This window comes from Balaenoptera ricei, chromosome 4 (assembly GCF_028023285.1).
Source record: "Balaenoptera ricei isolate mBalRic1 chromosome 4, mBalRic1.hap2, whole genome shotgun sequence".
NCBI classification, from domain to species: domain Eukaryota; kingdom Metazoa; phylum Chordata; class Mammalia; order Artiodactyla; family Balaenopteridae; genus Balaenoptera; species Balaenoptera ricei.
This window is the reverse complement of record NC_082642.1, coordinates 138,839,740-138,859,762: the sequence shown is the minus strand read 5'-3', so window position 1 is coordinate 138,859,762 and position 20,023 is coordinate 138,839,740. Positions and strand designations below refer to the sequence as shown.

The window sequence follows — 20,023 nt, the reverse complement described above, 5'->3', positions numbered from 1 at the left end:
AAGATTATTACAGAGTGGATCAAAGTCTTCTTCCTAAATTAAGACTGTACTTTCTTTGTGTTCAAATCTTTTACTCTGAAATATCGGTTTCCTTTTGGACAACTCATAGTATTTATGAGATAAAGCATTTACATCATTCAGCTTTCTGACAAAATGCACTTATTAGCAGATTTTTAAGTGCATTTATGTTCATTTTATTCAGATATTTAATTGCTTACTGAACTAACTGTATGAAAACTGTGTGGGTACAATGTGTAATCTCACATGTTTTTCAGTGAACAGTTTAAAGAAAAAAGTACATAATGCTTGTAAATCTGTGATGGCTGTGAAGAGTATTGTCATCAGTGAAGAGAAAACTGCAGGGTCTTTTATAAAGGATTGCATTTTGGGAAACGAATATTGGAATTTTAAAATGAAAAATCTTTTATTTTATTTTAATTTAATTTTTTTTTTTTTTTTTTGGCTGTGTTGGGTCTTCGTTGCTGCGAGTGGGTTTCTCATTGAGGGGGCTTCTCTTGTTGTGGAGCACAGGCTCTAGGCGCGCGGGCTTCAGTAGTTGTGGCTCGCAGGCTCTAGAGCGCAGGCTCAGTAGTTGTGGCGCACGGGCTTAGTTGCTCCGCGGCTTGTGGCATCTTCCCCGACACAGGGCTCGAACCTGTGTCTTCTGCATTGGCAGGCAGGATTCTTAACCACTGTGCCACCAGGGAAGCCCTAAAATGAAAAATCTTAAAAAATATATTAAAAATCAAAACTGGGCTTCCCTGGTGGCGCAGTGGTTGAGAGTCTGCCTGCCGATGCAGGGGACACGGGTTCGAGCCCTGGTCTGGGAAGATCCCACATGCCACGGAGCAGCTGGGCCCGTGAGCCACAACTACTGAGCATGCGCGTCTGGAGCCTGTGCCCCGCAACGGGAGGGGCCGCGATGGTGAGGGGCCCGCGCACCGCGATGAAGAGCGGTCCCCGCACCGCGATGAACAGTGGTCCCCACTTGCCGCAACTAGAGAAAGCCCTCGCACGAACCGAAGACCCAACACAGCCAAAAATAAAATAAATAAATAAAAAAACATAATTTGCAAAATATAATTTAAAAAAAAAAAAAAATCAAAACTGTTAGGATCTTGAGAAAAGTACATACTTATATGTAATTACATCAATTTATATGTGCTTTGTGACCTGTCTGAGGGATTTTTAGTTTTTAGGATCACGCAGAGGTAATTAGCTGTGTTTTAAATGAACATGTATTGAGTTCATTGGAGCTCTTTAGATATCTAGAAACAAATTATTAAAGTCATGCTGGAGATTAATACTTATGTGGAAGTTCATTGTATGTGATTTTCTAGCTTTCTGGTTCTTTGATAAAACTCTTTGTAGTATCCACACATTCATTTAGGAATTTAAATTTTCAGATTTCAAAAGATATAAGTAAAATTCACCAATAATTTTTCAACATTATTCAGATATATCAATAAAGCCTTGTGCTAATGTTTATATATGTTTAAAATCTTCAGGCTATTTTTGGTACATCTTAAAAAGGAGGTCATGTCTTTTCTGTGTGTACTCAGTTAAACAGTATTGATGTAGACAGTTTATTGCTTACTTCCAAATTTCTTTTCATACAACCCTGTTATTTGGGGATGGGGTGAAGATTGCATTTTACTTCACCTCTTCCTTACTACTGTGTCTCTAGTCTCTAGTCATTTTGATTTTTTTGTCAAAATGATTTTACATGTATACCTAATTTTTTAATATAAAAACAATGTTAATACAAAATTTCCCTTCAAGTCACTTCTCCCTACTAAGAGGTATTCTTTGGAACAAGATGGGGTCAGGAGGTAGCACTGATAATCCAGACTTTTTTTTAAACTAAGTATCTGATTTGGGGGAAGAAAAAGTAGCTAAGTGAGGATAATTGGTTTAGTAATGGAAAGGGAATTATAAACATGTATATTATATAAATGACATTAATAATTGTAAAACCCTATACTTTTTTTCTAAAAGTGTCTTTTTCTATATATGTTTGTTTACAAAGGTGGGGTTATAAGTTAAATATCTTTTCAAAATATCATCTAGTCCTTTATATTACAAAAGTGATCTTTTTGCCCAGGGATAAATTGGTCAAAGACATATAATCACCCTTCAATTTATCACAATGTAATTAAACAACTTTGTCAAGCAGTTGTGAGAATAAAATAACAAAAAGGAAAAGGACTCTCTTCTCAGGGAGTTCTTAATATATTGAGAAGGGTGAGTAAGACATGTACAGTCGAATGCTTTCCTAGTGGTGAAAAATAATGTGACCTGAGCAAATAGGTGGAAGAAGCATGTAAGTTGATGGTTAGTGGTTAAGGAAGGCATGATAGAGAAGATAAATTCTAAGATGATGTTGAAGAATAAGAAGCTTTCTATCTGATGACAACTCCCTTTCAGCCAGAACATGATGTGAGCAAAGATGGAGATGTATGAGATAATACAGTATATTTTGAAATTAACAGATATTTATGGATATTAGAGATATGATATTGGGGGTAACTGGTGGAGGATGTTGATTAAGTGATAAATGATGAGGTTAAAAAGAATGGACCCTGCAATTGAATAAACAAATAAATAAATCAACAAAAACAAAATAAATAAACGCCACTAACAACAAAACCTAACTGTGATCTTTTCCTAAAAGACGGTAGGGTGTTGCTAGAGATACATAGGGAAATAGAGCCTGTTGCAATGGTTAGGAGCGAGCTGGTAGAGGCCTGGGCTATGGCTGTAAAATATCTGTCCAGTCTTCCCTGTCTCTGATTCCATACCCATTTCCATAATACATGTAGACATGTCAATCCCAGCTTGATGTTTAGATTTAAGAAGCTAGGAAATAGACTCAGTCTCTTATATGTGATTAGTGATTAAATTAACATTAGACAATTTATGTCTATTAATATATTTCAAAAATAGACACTGTATAATACTATAAATTTATATAAAATATATTTATAATTAGTATAATGATTCTATATACTTCTAAATGGAATGACATTTCAAGTGGTTCATAATTTTCACCTTTTTTTTTTTTTTTTTAATATCCACCCAATCCCCCTTAAGGTTTTAGTATCTGTCTTTTTTAAAACAATTCCTTGTAAAAAGTGAATAATCCAGAATATAAAATTGTTATTCTTCTATGGGAATGTTGATAGAACCTTGCCAAATTTCAGTATGAGGTAAAGTAATAGTTTAATGTAAGAAAGGAAATAAAATAAAATAAACTGTGTTATTTAAAAAAAAAGTTGGCTAAAAAGAAATAGTATTGTAGATAACAGCACTTTTTTGATAAATGTTTCAAATAGCTGAAAACTTAGAAATGAACGTTTTTAATAATTGTTGTTACAAATCTGGTGCAACTATAAATTGTGGGAAATTGTGAAATATCTAAAGTCCTTGCACAGCAGAATATCTAGGCTCTTATCTACACTGACATTTCAAATTGCTAAGTATGTTGGAATGGAGAACACTTGTCACAAAACCCTGTCAAAAAAATGGGATAACGAGATATAAAATATTTTTATATGTGATAATTATTCAAACTGATACATTTGAAGTTCATTCTCACCTCACTAACTGTATACTTTCTCCATATGCAGTTTAAATCTTATGGTATATGTTCAGTTCGCTATGGTGGAATTGACTTAGTTATTTCCCATAAGATAATGAAATTTTTATTGGTTAATAGGAAAGGGAGCTTCTTAGATTGAAGTGAATATGATCAAAACAGATATTGGCCAGTGTTAAAAACTGAATAGTTTAAATTTTATGTCCTTGTTTCAACCATTAACTGGCCAATTTCATTTTTTTCTGTTAATATTAAAAGGCTATTCCATATATTAAAAAAAAAGGAAATCAAATTTTCTCTGCACAAACCGAAAATACTTTTTTCTTAAAGACTATATTACAAAATTGAATTACACCCATATAAGATTAAACTACAACTGATATTTTACAAAGTGCTTGTTGAAATTCCACACTGTTTAATCTATTTATTATAAAATTCTTAAATATACATACCTTTGAATTTTATAAATGTATAAGACAATAAATGGAAAATGTGAACAAATATATGGATGGTATTATTTTCTAAGGAATTTATAACATGAGGTTTACAAAATTTCTGTTTTTACACACTCACTTTATTGTGTCTTAGAAACTTCAATTTCTGCATTGGGGTTAAATAAAAAATTATGTTACATTATTAAAACTAAACATTCTAAACATGTAGGGCCACTTATATATTATTACCCACTGCATCTGAATGAATATATTGTATACCATCAACCATAAAGTAGAAATGTAGATTTTCACTTAAGAAAAATAGAGGCAAGATATTATTCATTTGGTGAATGGATAAAACATGAGACATCCGGGCAATGGAATATCATTCAATGCTAAAAAGAAATGAGCCATAACATCATGAGAAGACATGGAGGAACTTTAAAGGCATATTACTAAGTGAAACAAGCCAGTCTGAAAAGACTACTTACTGTATGATTCCAACTATATGACACTGTGGAAAAAGCAAAATTATGAAGACAGTTATAAAGATCAGAGGTTGCCAGGGATTAGGAGAGAGGGAGAGATAAAGAGGCAGGCAGAGCACAGAGGATTTTTAGGGCAGTGGAACTATTTTGTATGATACTATAATGGTGGATGCATGTCATTATACATTCATCAAAACCCACAGAATGTGCAACACCAAGAGTGAACCTTAATGCAAATTATGAACTCTGGGTAAAAATGGTGTGTCAATGTAGATTCATTGATGGTAACAAATGTACCATTCTGCATGTTAATAATGGGGAAGGTTATGCATACATCAGGATTGGAAGTATATAAGAACTCTGTACATTCCTCTCAATTTTGGTGCACACTTGGAACTGCTCGAAAAAATAGAGCATATTTAAGAGCAAAAAAAAAACCCCAAAGTTAGTATCTTTAAAATCTTCACGGGACTGGCTAACGTGCCTGAATCAACTGAGAGTGTCCATAAGTACAATATTCATAAGTATTAAAAACAGATGACATATTAAGTTATGAGTAACACACAGGCAAGTCAATTATTTTCAGCTACCTGCTTCTGTATGAAGAAATCCACCAATGAACCATACTGGACCCTGCTGTAGAGAAATATTTCTATTTCCTTAAGTAAACTTTCCTTCATGTCTGAGCCATTTGATGGAACAATAAGTCTCAGGATAGCATATGAAAATCCAATAAATTGTTTTCTGTTTTCCACCAATAAGCACCAAGAAGTAGAATATTTTTCCTGTCATTTTTCAAGAGCATCAGTGAGTTTTGCATTTAATCTTCCATGTAACATACATATCGAGTTTAGCCGTGGTGAAATTATATAGAAACAACAGCAAATTGAAGTTTGTCATTCAGAGATTCTTCAAAACAGAAATGCTAATTTGAAGAGATAATTTTTAGTTTTGTTTTAACCACATTTAAACAGAAAAAAAAAGGCTACATTTTAATAGGACTTTTAAAATAATTTAATATTTCTCTTTGTAATAATAAATGAGAAATCAGTAGAGAAGCAAGCATATAGCCACTATGCAAATTATGTATTGAACTGTTTAGTATGATTTCTTAAAATGAAAAAGATAGATGCTGAAATGGAAATATTTATTTTGTTTTTTATTACATAGTAACTAAAAATATTATTCTATATTAATTAAATATCATTTATTTCTACAAAAATATAAATAAAGTCATTTTATAAAGGGTTTTCAGGCAATGTGTAAAAATCAGAAAATAATAAAATTTAACTTGATATTCTTTGAAGGCTATAAACTCACTGTGAGTTTATTACACTGGTCTTGGGAATGCAGCTATATGTACAAGTTGACCTGAGAACCATAACAGCTGCTTAAGAGAAGTATCATGACTACTCAGAGGAATGGTAGTTGGTGAATACACAGCCCTTCCTTTGCCACAAAGTTTTTTCTATGGTTCAATCAAGAAGAAATCAAAGAAACTAGGTTAAAGATATAAGATCATATAAGTGATAGACAAGAGATTTAGGTATGCCTTCTTTGATTCAGTGTAATTTGATAAAACAAACATACGAGGAAAACTGAGGGTGTAAGTTACTTGACTATGTCAATGACTAGTCATTCTTCTTCTCTGATCCTCAGATTGTTGATATAATAAAATCATGGTGTTTGATTAGAATATTAGAATAAATTTTCTCAAATCTCTTTAGTTTCCTCACAGTGGCCCCAAACAACAAAGTAATAAAAAGCTAACAAAGTAATATAATACTGTGACAGTCACCACGGAAATTTCCAACCATCCCCATATAGTTCCCATTTGATACCATATCATTGTTAAAGAGCTTCAGGAAGAATAAAAACAAGAACAACAGAAAAAATCAGCTTACCTTTCTCTCTCTCCCAATATATAAAACTTCTGTAACTAATGTATCAATTGAAAGAAGTTCAATATTATAACAACATATAGATATTATATGAAAATTTTCACTTTGAAATGTATGCAAACATTTTAAATGGGTGGTATATATATTAAGACATACATTTGGGAGAGGGCTGTTCTGGAATAAGGAAGATTAAGTGTGCCTTAAAATAATGCAAATCTTGAAAACGAATATTTTCCCTTTTGTAATTTCTACACTATTTAATTTTTAACTGGCAATGCAACACTTGACTGTGTTTGTAAAAGAGAAATATATATTCATGTCTAAACCACCAGTTTTTTTTCACTTTATAAAAAATAACTGAATAATTTACTTATTAAAGAATTATCATCGGAGGGACATCCCTAGCAGTCCAGTGGCTAAGACTTTACCTTCCACTGCAGGGGGTCCGGGTTCGATCCCTGGTCAGGGAGCTAAGATCCCCCATGCCTCAGGGCGAAAAAAACCAAAACATAAAGCAGAAGTAATATTGTAACAAATTAAATAAAGACTTTAAAAATGGTCCACATCAAAAAAAATCTTAAGATAAAAAATAATTATCATTTGAACCCAGGTTCAGCACTAAAACAAACAAACACAAAGTAATATGATGTTTTAGAAAGGGCACTGGAACTCCGTTCTGTGACTCTTCACTACGTAAATTCCTCAACCTCTTTAGGTTTCACTTTTCTCATCTAAAATATGGGAGAAATGCTACTTCATAGTAAATGAAATATTGCACTTAAGGCATTCCATGCAATGTGTATCACAGTACATGTTAAAAAGTAGAAGCTGCTCTGTTTTCATATTATTGTAATTATTTGTAAACTTCCGAAGCCATTTTTGTTTCATACTTTGGCTGTGGATGAACTGAGAACCTTAATGATTTTCTACAACTTTATTCTCATGGTGCTCGAACTGAATTATAGTAATATGTTAACCAAAGGAATTGGAGAAAATCACTTTAAGGATTTATGTCTGCTTTCATAAATTTTTGCTGGCAAAGGAGACTACTCTCCAATTATTACATTATTTAAATGATTAACTATATTAATGTGTTTTATTAAGATATCATCTGATTATTATGGTCTCCACTAGTAACAAAAGTTTCTAAGAAGACCTTAGAACTAGTTTACTACAAAAGTAACAGTATTTGGTATTGTTCCTAAAATATTTTTCCAATATGAGCCTGCTGATGATATATTATTTAAACTGAAAGAGAAATCACTCAATGATCATATGTTTATTACACTGAGATATTGAATCTGATCAAGTTAGAAATGAAAACACACAAGACAGAAAACGTTTGTACCAGTAATAAAGAAAACACATATAACAAAGGTTTTCCTCAGTTTTCTTTATTACAACAATGGAGACACAGAAATACAGAAAATAAAATGACATTTAATATACTATGAAACTCATGCATAGGATTACACATAGTGCTGGATATTATGTCAGGGATTTTAAATAAGAGATGATACTGAGGACAATACATATATAACGTACATTTTATTTCAAGAAAATAAGCTATGATGAAAACAAATGCAATTAAAATGATCAGCAATAGTCACTTTAAAACAGAAGTGTTACACATAAAATCAATGTAAGATGTGAGATAAAAATATTCTTGAAAGAAATTCATGAATTATGGATGTTCTTTAAAACAGTAATTTTTAATTGCTTGCTTTTAAGGAAAAAAAGGATTTGCTGGAGATTTATTTTGTAGTCCCATTTAGTACATAGATAAAATAAAGATGGTATAATTTAAAATTATGCTACCTATGAATATTATGCAATATTTGCAATGTGTAACTATATTTCTATTACTTAAAATGGAGTGATAAAGAATAACTGAATTTAATTTGAACATACACAAATTAAGAAATTTTGCAATATATCTAGGCTTAATACAACCAACATTAGATTGGTTCACACTTAAAATTTAATTACACTTGAATGAGCATATCTTTAAAAAGTAGGTCAAATAATAGTCTATTAACAAAGGCATGAGGACATCTTCTGCAGTTCAAATCACCTCAGATATACTAAAAGAACTTTTGAACATATGTGCTTTCCTTGGATATTTTGTTTTTCAATTTTGCTAAATAGTAGCTAAAAATTGATGTTATAGAATAATCCACTCTTTCTGTAACATTTAGGGACAAGTATTTTAGGCTTCCAATTAGTTAATAGCCATGAAGGAGGGGAGGATGACTACAAGAGATGTTTATCTGGTTCATAATCTCAGGTAAGATAAAGAAACTAAAGGTATTTGGAAAACAAAGAATTGATATTAAGCTCCCATCTCTGCTTTATTTCAGAACAATTAAATTAGATTTATACTTACTGAATCCACTCCCTTACATAAATATTGAGATGCTGCTTACTTTTATAATCTTTATGTATTACAACAAGTTTTTAAGCACCATGTAGTAAAGAGAGATACTACCACTTTTAAACATTAAAAATGTTAACTCTAGAAAAATACTCTAGTTTAGATGGTGACTTGGAAAAGAATATGTTAATTAGATATTAGATACTTTTTCTTTAGTTAAGACCTAAAATGTACTCTGTTAATATTTTCTGAATTCTAAGATTAACCATTGAGTGTTGATAGTGATTAAATAATACCCCTTTTTAAAAATGACATAATCAGCCAATTTAGATATAGAGTTTTTACCAATTTCAATTTATATTGAAATTATTTCAGCACTATTTGTAGGATATTCATATCGCTAATCATTTGAAATATATAAATTTAAGCTACCCATTCAACGCATTAGCCTTGTTGAAGGTTTTGTGACATATATACATATCACAAATTCTGAAACTTTACAATTTAACAGAGATTAACAGAAAAAGAATAGAAGAAATGCATTGTATTTATTCATGACCAGAAATTGAGAGGAAGGAAGAGAGAGAGGGAGGATAGGGGGAAGGAGAGAGGGAGGGAGATAATATTAGGAAGAAACGATTGGAAGGAAGAATGAAAGGGTATAAAACCAAGAGAAAGCCTACTTAATTTGTACTTATTCAAAAGCGATTTAAAGGATATTACATTGTGCCTCACAGATTTGAACCATAATAAAATACATAAAATGACACATTTAGGTATGAACTTCGTGATCCTGTATCTTTATTCATTGAGCAAAATCCTAATGCATAAGGGCTAAAAAATATATAAATGATAATATTTAATTTAGGTAGTGTCCTAACAGCTTATTTATTTAAAGCTCTTAATGCCGCTAATATCATAAGCAAAAACAAATGGGTGGAGATTTTCAGATAACTTTACATGACTAGAGGTATTTCTTAGTTAACTACTATAAACTGAAAATATTATATATAATATTAGCTATTTTTGAAAGCTAGGTCCAAACACACTTAACTATTGTATTGGTGATGTAAATATCCATCTTGAATTACTAAAATGATTTGTAATCTAAAATGATTTGTAATCTAAAAATTTTATTCCTTCATTCTTAGTGTAGGTATGCCATATGAATAAATAAAATACTTTTCATGTATCTGAAAGTACTCATCCAGATCCAAAAGTACCTGGCCTAATTCTCCCTTGCATATTCTATTTTGTTCAATATAAATGAATAACCGTAAATCCAACTGTCCAGACTTGAAACATTGTGGAACTTTCCTTATTTAAGTTTTAATTTAAATTAAATATAATTAATGGGAATTCTTAAATAGAAAATGTTTGTTGTATAATGATTTTCAAATTAACCCAAATTGTATAACCTATGAACTACTATGCATAGTTGTAATTTTAATTATTAATTTTAAAAGAAATGCTGAATACTTAAAAAGTCAAAATTATCTGCAATAAAATTATTTGTGCAATTATTTGTTTATGTAATTGACATATAATGTTAATCAAATGTCTAGAATTTATTTATTTATTTAAAATTGTTAAACACTTGAGGTATTTTAGGCTAAGAAAAAAAAAGGAAAAACATTTTTTAAGAAAAATGAAGCAAGTCTTTAAGTGTTTCAATCTTGTTCTTGTCTACCAGTAATTGATTCACATATGTACACATGCATGATGGTTTGGGAAAGAATATGGGTATAGAGTTTACAAAATCTACTTATTCCCAATGAATAATAGTATTGGGACAGAAAAATAAAAATGACAATTTACTTAAGGTTCTTCCATGTAAGAAAAAATTTCATAGGAAAGAAGATTTTACTACTACCTCCTAGGCTTAATCTGTTAGCATATCTAAAATGTGGTTTGATGGGCCTTAGAGCTATATGATAAATAATTTGAGTTTGAATTGGGATAGAGAGACATGTAAGGCTGAAGGATAAATGGAGAAAAGAAGATAGACTTTGAAAAATTGGGAGAAGACAAAAGGAGATTTCAGATTTACATAAAAAATTAATCATGATACTTCACATGCAGATAATGGCGATTATGCATAAGCAAATCAACCTAACTTTACCACTGGTATAATATGGTCAAAACAAACTTTTAAAATGATTTTAACATTGGATGATAAGATATACACATCAATAAACATAGGTACATATTTCTGATTATACACAATGGATAACAAAACTCACCTTACACACAAGTTCATATTTACACATTTCAGACAGAATTTTATTTAAAAATCCACTGGATGAAAAAGAATTATTGGATGATACTAGGGAGAATTTTTATGTCCTGCTTACCAGTCACATTTACTTAGACCTACAGCAGACATTAATTAGACAAAAATGTGCTGTCAGTTAGACTTTATGGTTGCATATAACAAGAGTAAAGCTCAAGTAATAAAAAAGATAATTCAGCAACACTTACATATTATTAAGATATAAAAAAAAAAAAAAATCCAAGAAGGTAATTTACAATCTCTAAGGTTTCATTTTTTGAAAGGCAATAGCTGAATTGTTTATAGTTTTGTGCTTTCCTGTTTCGTATAGACGTAAGACAAAGCACAGAGTCGATTATTTTAAGATGTCTGAGAATTTTTTAAAATTTTTGCATATCTTAGAACTGTAAAATAACTGTTAATCTAAGAATAAACATTTAACCAAAGGATATATAGCTCATTAATTTTAGGATTAATATCTTGATCTGTACTTAGATGTTTAAAAAATCTAAATGAACCACTCATTAAGTGTAAATAATTCTGCTAAGATATTAGAATGTCAATTTTAGGCTCTTTTCTGAACTGTCCAAATGTCAGTCTAGGTATCATTCAAACCAGACTGAGTGTTCTTCTTATCACTATTGGTGACTTTGAGTCATAGAATATAAAATTTCAAATAAAAATCAACTCTGTTATCTTACTAAAGACATATTACATGTTCTTCACAAAAGTATTTTGTAATCATGAACTAAATCAAGATAATTTCTATGACTTTCTCATGGAAATATTTACAATTTATTGGAGAGATCCAGTCAGGTTATAATGAATGGGAAAAATTGTTCATGGAAGTGTTATTGGAACTCCTTTCTTTCCCAGCACTAGTTACATGTTAGTAATCAACATATCTACAAGTCTTACCCTAACTCATGGAATGTGATATGCAATCATGGAGTGTAGTATGCGATTATAATTAGTTCTTCAATAAACAGAACATTGGCTCTTTTAATTTTAAAAATCAAACATTCCCAATAAATAGGTTAAATCTCCACACTGCAAAAATTGGAATTGGGAAATCCCTTTGTCTCAGCAAGGGAGAAAGAAGTGTGTTTAATCTGTGAATGGGTCACTTCTGCATTCTACAGGTCTGTTGTTAGCTCAGAAGAAAAAAGTACAGCAGTGGACAGCAAAGAGTATGGAAAAGATAAATTACAGAAAACAGGCTACCAAAGGCAGGTCTATCTTTAGATCTTACATGATAGGATCCTGCAGGTATTTCTTTAAAGACAGAATACTTTCATGCAACCAAACAAATTGATTTTGATGAATGAATCTCAAAGCCCAGAAACCAATCATTTGATTTACCATGTAAGTTACAGTCACTCTTGTTAATATATATAAATCTGATTGCCTGCTAATTGTCCTAAGTGAGTAGTAAGAATCACTTGCTAGCATGTGGTTGGGAGTAAAAAGCACAAAACACTCTTTTCTCATTTTGTGATGAATGAAAACGTGAAAACAAAAATCATTTACTCATGTTACTCCCTCAAATCCAGAGGAATCTCCTCTGAGCGCTGGAATCTAGTAATACCCCCTTCTCATCTCAATTTCCTCTTCTTGAAAGTAGTAGCTAAAATATTTACTTCTCTCTCTGATCCTTGCAAAGAAATTGACTCAGGTGTCCAGGAAAAAGTAATAAATATGTATACATATTGTTAGAACATGAATACTTGATGCCACCTCAAAACACAATTCCAATCTAGTGCACAGGGTGCAACTCTTTAAACATATTCAAACTTAATTTTTATTTATTTTGGGGCAACTGCAGAAGATATTTTCACTTAATGAAAAAAAAATTTGGATTTTTAAAAGTTGGTTTTCAAATTGAAGAAAAAAAACTCCATTTCACTTTTATTCCTTATGACATTTTAAGTCAATAAAAAGAAAATAAGGCAGCACAATAGGATACACACCTAATATAATAAAAGTTATCAGGTTTATATTTTATATAAATGGTAAACACAATGAAATATTATAAATGTTTTATAAAGTTGGAAACTTACATTTAAAATATAACAATCCAAACCAATATAAAAGATCCACAATTCTACATAACAAAATTTCTACTTATACAATGTATGGCCATGGATATTGAGTTATATTTGTAAAATAATCAAATGAAAGATTAGATATAGCAAACGCTTAAGTTCCAAATAAAAGTGACATGATATTTAATAAGCTCAACTTTAGAAATTACAGAAAAATTTAGAATGTAACAAGTTACGCTGTGAACTAGTACTTGGAAGAAACAATCCTGGTTCAGTTTCCTTCTGTGATTTTCTGACAAATTATCTACTTTAAAGGTCAACAATTTGGGGAAGGGAAAAAAGGCTAACTATTCATGGGTAAGGATAAGTGCATAATTAGTTGGACCTTAGAAAATATTTTATTATAATTTTAGATTAGCCTTGTAAATTTGCAGGGAATAAAAGGAAATATATGATGTAACAACATTAAAACATGCAAGACAAACTTATGGCTATAATGAAAGAAAACCCAGCAGCATTCAGCTGCCATGACTGGCTTCCATTTTCACCTTTATTCGCTTCACAGCATTTATCTGCATGATGAAAATTATTTTTGAAAGTAGAACAAGAATAAAATAATTAAGGAATAAAGAATAGAGTTACAAACATGAAAATAAAGGAAAAGAAAAAAGTGACAGTAGGAAAGGAAAAAAGAGAAAATAATTAATACAAGATGTACACAAAGCCATCACTAATTACCTACAAAAAATTATTTTGATACAAGACAAAGAATTTAAAACATCTAGTATAAAACGCTTCTAAATAGTTGTCACATATTAAAAACATAACTCAGTTCTATCATTGATTACTTAAATGTGAACATCTTAAATATTTTTTAATGAAGATACAAATTATTAGAGAAAGGTCACCAGTCATTCCACTGTGCTACTGGTAAATTCACACTGTTACTTAAATGAGCTCATCATATTCTGCAATGTTTGCTGCTAGTTTTTTTTTTCTTCTGCTATCATATTTTCCTATAAAACATATTTAATAAAAGTAGTTATATTTTTAATAGTGAATGAAGTACCAAGAAATATAATTGAAAATGACAAGTTCACACAGTGAAAATTTTCAAAAGAATAAAAGCAAGGAACATTAACTCAACTGGCCATAGGCATACTCTAGACATATGTTATTGTTGCTTATTTAAAATAATTTTGAGAAACAAAGATCATGAAAATAATTTACAGAAATTTACTTTCGCATTATGTACTAAACCAAATAAATATTGTTTTGCATGTATCATTAGTATTTAGATTTGACTGAGATTTTCAGATAGTTAAAATGAAGTTCTTCCCAATTAACTGAACTTCAATTTCACCATTGTTTTAAAATTTCTTTAATTTAAATTCTAAAACAATCATAACCTTAAGAAAGCATTTTAGTATTTGCCATGCACTTGAATGTTTTGTTTTCTGTTCATGTTGAGTTATTTGGAGATGAAAGGGTATATTAGTCTTGCTGGAACTAGAGTTGAATGCTATCAAAATAATTTTACTCTACTGTTCATTATAAGTATAATCAAAAAAGTCTATTAAAATTAAAATTAACTGAAAAATTTTAGCAATATATTTATTGGTGGTGATCTATGTCACTTCTTGGTATGGATGCAATTATTTTCCATCAAATTATAATGAGAGTCTATGTTAAACTTAGACATGTTTTCAATTCATAGTAACAAGAGAAGAAAAAGGAAGCAATTTACTAAGGGTTTTGTTTTGTTTTTGGTTAAAACAAACAATATTACACATGTCCTAAAGCCAAAAGAAATGATGAAAATTTTTTTCAGAGTCATTTTATCTCCAAGAATTTTTTAAAGCATTAGATTATACTCATTCTACTAAGTTAGGAATATTTTTAGTCCTTAAAATTACAGAACAAATCAATAAATATCATTTTAACAGCCTCTAGTTCCATAGATGGTTTTGTAATCAGTTTTACAAGAATTAATTTGTCATCACTACCCAATATTTTCATTGTTTATAAAATAAAATGAGATGGAATTATGCTGTATGAATATTCCAAAAGAGAACATAATTGTGATTTTGCACACTCTGTTTCTATGTGAATCAAGGAACGCAGCTTTCAAAATAAACACATTTAATAAGTGAAGAAAGGAAAATATTATTAATCATAAAATAGTTTTCAGATCAGAATCATGAACTATGGAGAAATGTGGTGTCCACTAAGATAGTACATAGAAAAGCCATTATTATCAATAGACTATATTACATATGAATGTAAGGTAAGCCTACTGTTAAAAAATAGTCCCTCAGTCCAACAAATAAATGTACTCTAGATTTAGCTTGCTGCTTTACTCAAAGAGTTAAATATATCTGAATGCACATAAGTAATGGGTTTTTAAATTCAAAGTCCGTAAACTTTATTTGGACAGTTTACAATGCATGCTATTTAAAACATAAATTAAAACTAAATTAACTTTTATTTTTTATTTTTTATTTTTTTAAATTATTTATTTATTTATTTATGGCTGTGTTGGGTCTTCGTTTCTGTGTGAGGGCTTTCTCTAGTTACGGCAAGTGGGGGCCACTCTTCATCGCGGTGCGCGGGCCTCTCACTGTCGCGGCCTCTCTTGTTGCGGAGCACAGGCTACAGACGCGCAGGCTCAGTAATTGTGGCACACGGGCCCAGCTGCTCCGCGGCATGTGGGATCTTCCCAGACCAGGGCTCGAACCCATGTCCCCTGCATTGGCAGGCAGATTCTCAACCACTGCGCCACCGGGAAGCCCCTAAATTAACTTTTAAACTCCATATATTTTCCAAATTAAATAAGGCTTAAGATTTGCTAGTTTATTATACATAACTAATTTAAAATATGTTTGAATTTCTAATGTGTATTTTTAAATGGAATAAGAAATTATATAACTATAAGAGTAATTATGATGAAAGCATATGAAGATCATTTTTTCTTATTTTGCTGATACATAATTTTAACTCTACAGTATTTTGTGGGTTTAAAGGCTCCCAAATTCACCATCAACTATCACAGCTTCTAAAATTGTCCCAAGAATCCTCCCAGAGCTAAATCAAACAATTCTTGAACTATAAGGGCACTTCTTTGATCTGGCTTTCCATGAGACATTAGCAGTCTCTGGATTCAGTCACAGTAAATTATATATTATTTTGTGACATTTTTATAGATAAAAATAAATCTTTTATCTTTCCCTTTTTCAGTAAGATGATCTGGTTTTGTATCATCTGTACAGTTTAGAGGGGATGAATTCTATCTCCTACCTTCTCAGGTAGCTTTGTCTGTACATCTGTATGTCTGACTTTTCCTTGACTGCTTGATCTGTTTCATCAGCTGTGAAACACGTGCTAGCCTTTTTCATCATAAAAGTCCTTCTAAAGCTGACTATTTTTTCCCCCTCTGCTCTCCTTCATACAGAGCTTCTTGAAAGCATAAATTAACACGGACTCTAAACCTGCTAACCTCCCATACAATCCTCAGCTCATTCCTACCTAATTTCTCTCCCAAGCACTTCAGCAGAGCTGTATGTAATAAGCACATTTCACATCTCTTTCAATTGAGTTGTTGACCTCTCAGCAGCATCTGAAGGGGCAAATGTGATTGATAAGTTTCTTCTGGAAATATGACTGTCTTTTAACTTCCAAGATACTACAGTCTTCTGTTTTTCCAGGAACTCTACATCTTAGTCTCATTGGGGGAGGGAGGGGTTTCCTCGTTCTGTATAACATGGTTATACAGGACATGGTTCTTAACACTCTATTATTCAGTAACTCAAGAAGCACCCCTTGAACATTAATGCTGTGCCAGTCACCCTTCTAAGTACTGGTATTGGGTACTGGGAAACATCTATGAGTATCACAGACATCAACTATTTCTCATAGAGCTTAGACATTACTCACTGTGTGGTTTTATCCCCACCCAGGCTTTAAATACCAATTATCTGTTAAGGCTGAAAACATCATAATGTATATTTCCAGGCCATGGCTGTCTTCTCATCTCCATACACACATATCTAACATCTATTTGACATTTCAAACCTAACGAATACCAAACCGATTTATGTTTGACCCTTACTCTCCAAATCCTGCTCTGTTTATAAGATTCTTCATCCTGAGAAACGATGTTAACAATGTTCCAGTTGCCCAAGCAAGAAACTTGAAAGTCATCAATATCTACTGAATCCATTCTGTTACACAGGCAGGTTAATCTACATCTACAACGTGTCTGGAATTTATTCATTGCTTTCTTTTTCTACTGTTACCACATTTTTTCAAGCATTCATGTCCATCCATCTCTTGCTTCTATCCTGATGAGCAAGATTAATCTGTCTGTAATGTCTATCTATTCATATAATTTCCCTGCTTCAAATGATTTCTTATGACTTTCAGGATCTGTTTTAAAATTATTTACATGGTTTTTAGAAGACCTTGGATTGGTTGGGTCACAGATCTCTCGGTATCCTTATTTTTGTTCACACACCTCCAGCTTCTCTCCCAGCCATCCTTTTTCTAGTTCTTAAAGCAAATCAAATTCCTTCTTCTTTCAGAGACTTCTTCCACATAAGACACTTTCCGTGGAAGGCTCATTCCTTACAAGTTTCTTTCAGAAAGTCACTTTCCAAGGGAATCCTTTCTCAAGCCTCACCTACCCCTATAAGTTAGGTATACTTGCCAAAGGCTCTCATGGCAGCACACTGCACCAGCATATCTCTTAGTTGTAATTACTTGGTGGTTATTCTAACTCTTGATTAATGTCTATCTTCCCTACTAGATTATATAGTCTTTGAGTGCAGGAACCAGTTCTGTACTTTTCACAGATAATTCCTCTGCACTCATCACAGTACTTTCCACAAAGCAAGACCCCAGTGAATAACTGGAATGAATGAATGAATAAATCTTAATATTACAGAACCAGAAGAAACTAGCTTAGGGATTAGGAAATACATATCAAGAGAAGTTAAATGACAAGAGCAAAGTTGAAACTATAAACCATTTTCCTTCTAAGCACTGTCCACAAACTAACTTTCCAAAACTGAAACAAAATGTTTTTATAGAAAATGCATCATAACATACTTTATTTTTGTGCCTCCATATATATATATATACATATATATATTCTTCATATATATGTTCTTCATATATATTCTATCTTTATTTATTTATCTTTTGGTTTATACTTACTATTGTTTTATTAACAACAGTTTCTTATAAAAACAGCATAACAGGGACTCTGGGAGTATAACGTAAAGTAACCTGCCTGAAATCTATTTTTTTTACAGTTTGCGTTTTATCTGTAAAACTAAATTATTGCCTTCCATTTCAAAAAATATTCATTTTTATCTTGATTAAAGATGTAGGAGGATGTTGTAAATAGTGCTGAAATGAACACTGTGGTACGTGTCTCTTCAGCATAGCACAGGGAGATCAGCGCGGTGCTCTGCGACGACCTAGAGGGGTGGGCTAGGGAGCGTGGGAGGGAGGCTCAAGAGAGGGGGGATATGGGGATATATGTATGCATATGGCTGATTCACTTTGGTGTACAACAGACACTAACACAACATTGTGAAGCAATTATACTCCAATAAAGATCTATTAAAAAAAAAAAAGATGTAGGAGGATGAAGTTTGCTCTTGAAATCCTCCTCTGAAGATTCTGACTCAGATTAAAAATCATATTTATATCATGTTCCTGATATCTGCAGAGAGGATAATTACTACAGACATAATGCATTATAATTGTAGAAGCATTTATTGATGTTTAAAACTCACAGAAACAATGAACTTAATAGTTCATTCAACCATTCTTTTTATTAGGTGTATCATCTTGTAAGGACATGGGATTTGTCATATGATTTAAAGTAGCTCTGACCTTGAACAAATACTTTAGCTTCTCAAAACTGTATCTGTAAAATGAGGATAACTCTTTGTTGCTCAACTCAGATTCAAGAATAAGATGAGATAATAAGTGCAGAAGTACTTTGTAAATTATAAAAAGTGCCAGCACAATATGATACCCAGCTATCCATATTATTTCTATATACTTCCAACTTCCTAATTTCAAATTATAATTGGAAGCACTTATTAATTAATACTAGCAATGCAAAGCCATGATATAAATTACTTTTAAACCATAAAACCAATAGTAATTACTTTTTTATAGAAAGATTAATTGTATAAAGCTGCTTTCAATTGAAAAATGATGGATAACAAAGTCATACTAATGAAATTAATATTAATTTGAAATTACAAGAGGATTAAATAGCATGACGGAACTGACAAATTTTTTTCCAGTCTCAAAAATAGTATGTAATACTGATACTCTATTATAATATGACTTAAATAAATCATGTTTATGAATATGCAGCTCTGATGTCTCTATCTGTATATAAAGAGTATGTGTGTATATATACATGTATGTATAAATTTTAAATTTAAAAATTTTAAATATGTAAAGGAACGATGAATGTTAAAATATGACCAATATGACAACTCATTAACAGAGTTAACTGACTATGAATCAGGACAAATTCTTGCATCTTCACCTCTATAGCATGTATCTGAAAAAAAATTTAATATCCCTCCTGTAGACTTTGACAATATCACTAGCATAAAATAATGTAAGCACTATTCCCTAATAAAGGTAGCCACCAGTGTGCTGTGACCACCAATAATGAGTGTCCTGCGACTTTTTGAGCTTCTTTGAAACTCTATTCATAGTTCTTTCTGCGGGTGTATCTGTGGTTGTTTCTGCCTCATTGTGTGATAGATTTTATCTTTCCAAACTCAACTTGCTTAGTCAGGCATGAATGGGCTCATTTTCCCAGAAGTGGAGGACCAGGCCTCATGTGTTTGGCAGAGAAGTTTTCTCCTTTGCAAAAG

The 20,023-nt window shown here is 31.5% G+C and overlaps 1 protein-coding gene across 1 annotated transcript in view; it reads right to left on the bottom strand.

Moving 5' to 3' along the window:
• The window catches only part of NCAM2 (neural cell adhesion molecule 2), a 228,663-nt gene that overhangs the window by 17,977 nt on the left and 190,663 nt on the right, over positions 1 to 20,023 (bottom strand). The gene's annotated exons all lie outside the window — the stretch shown is intronic.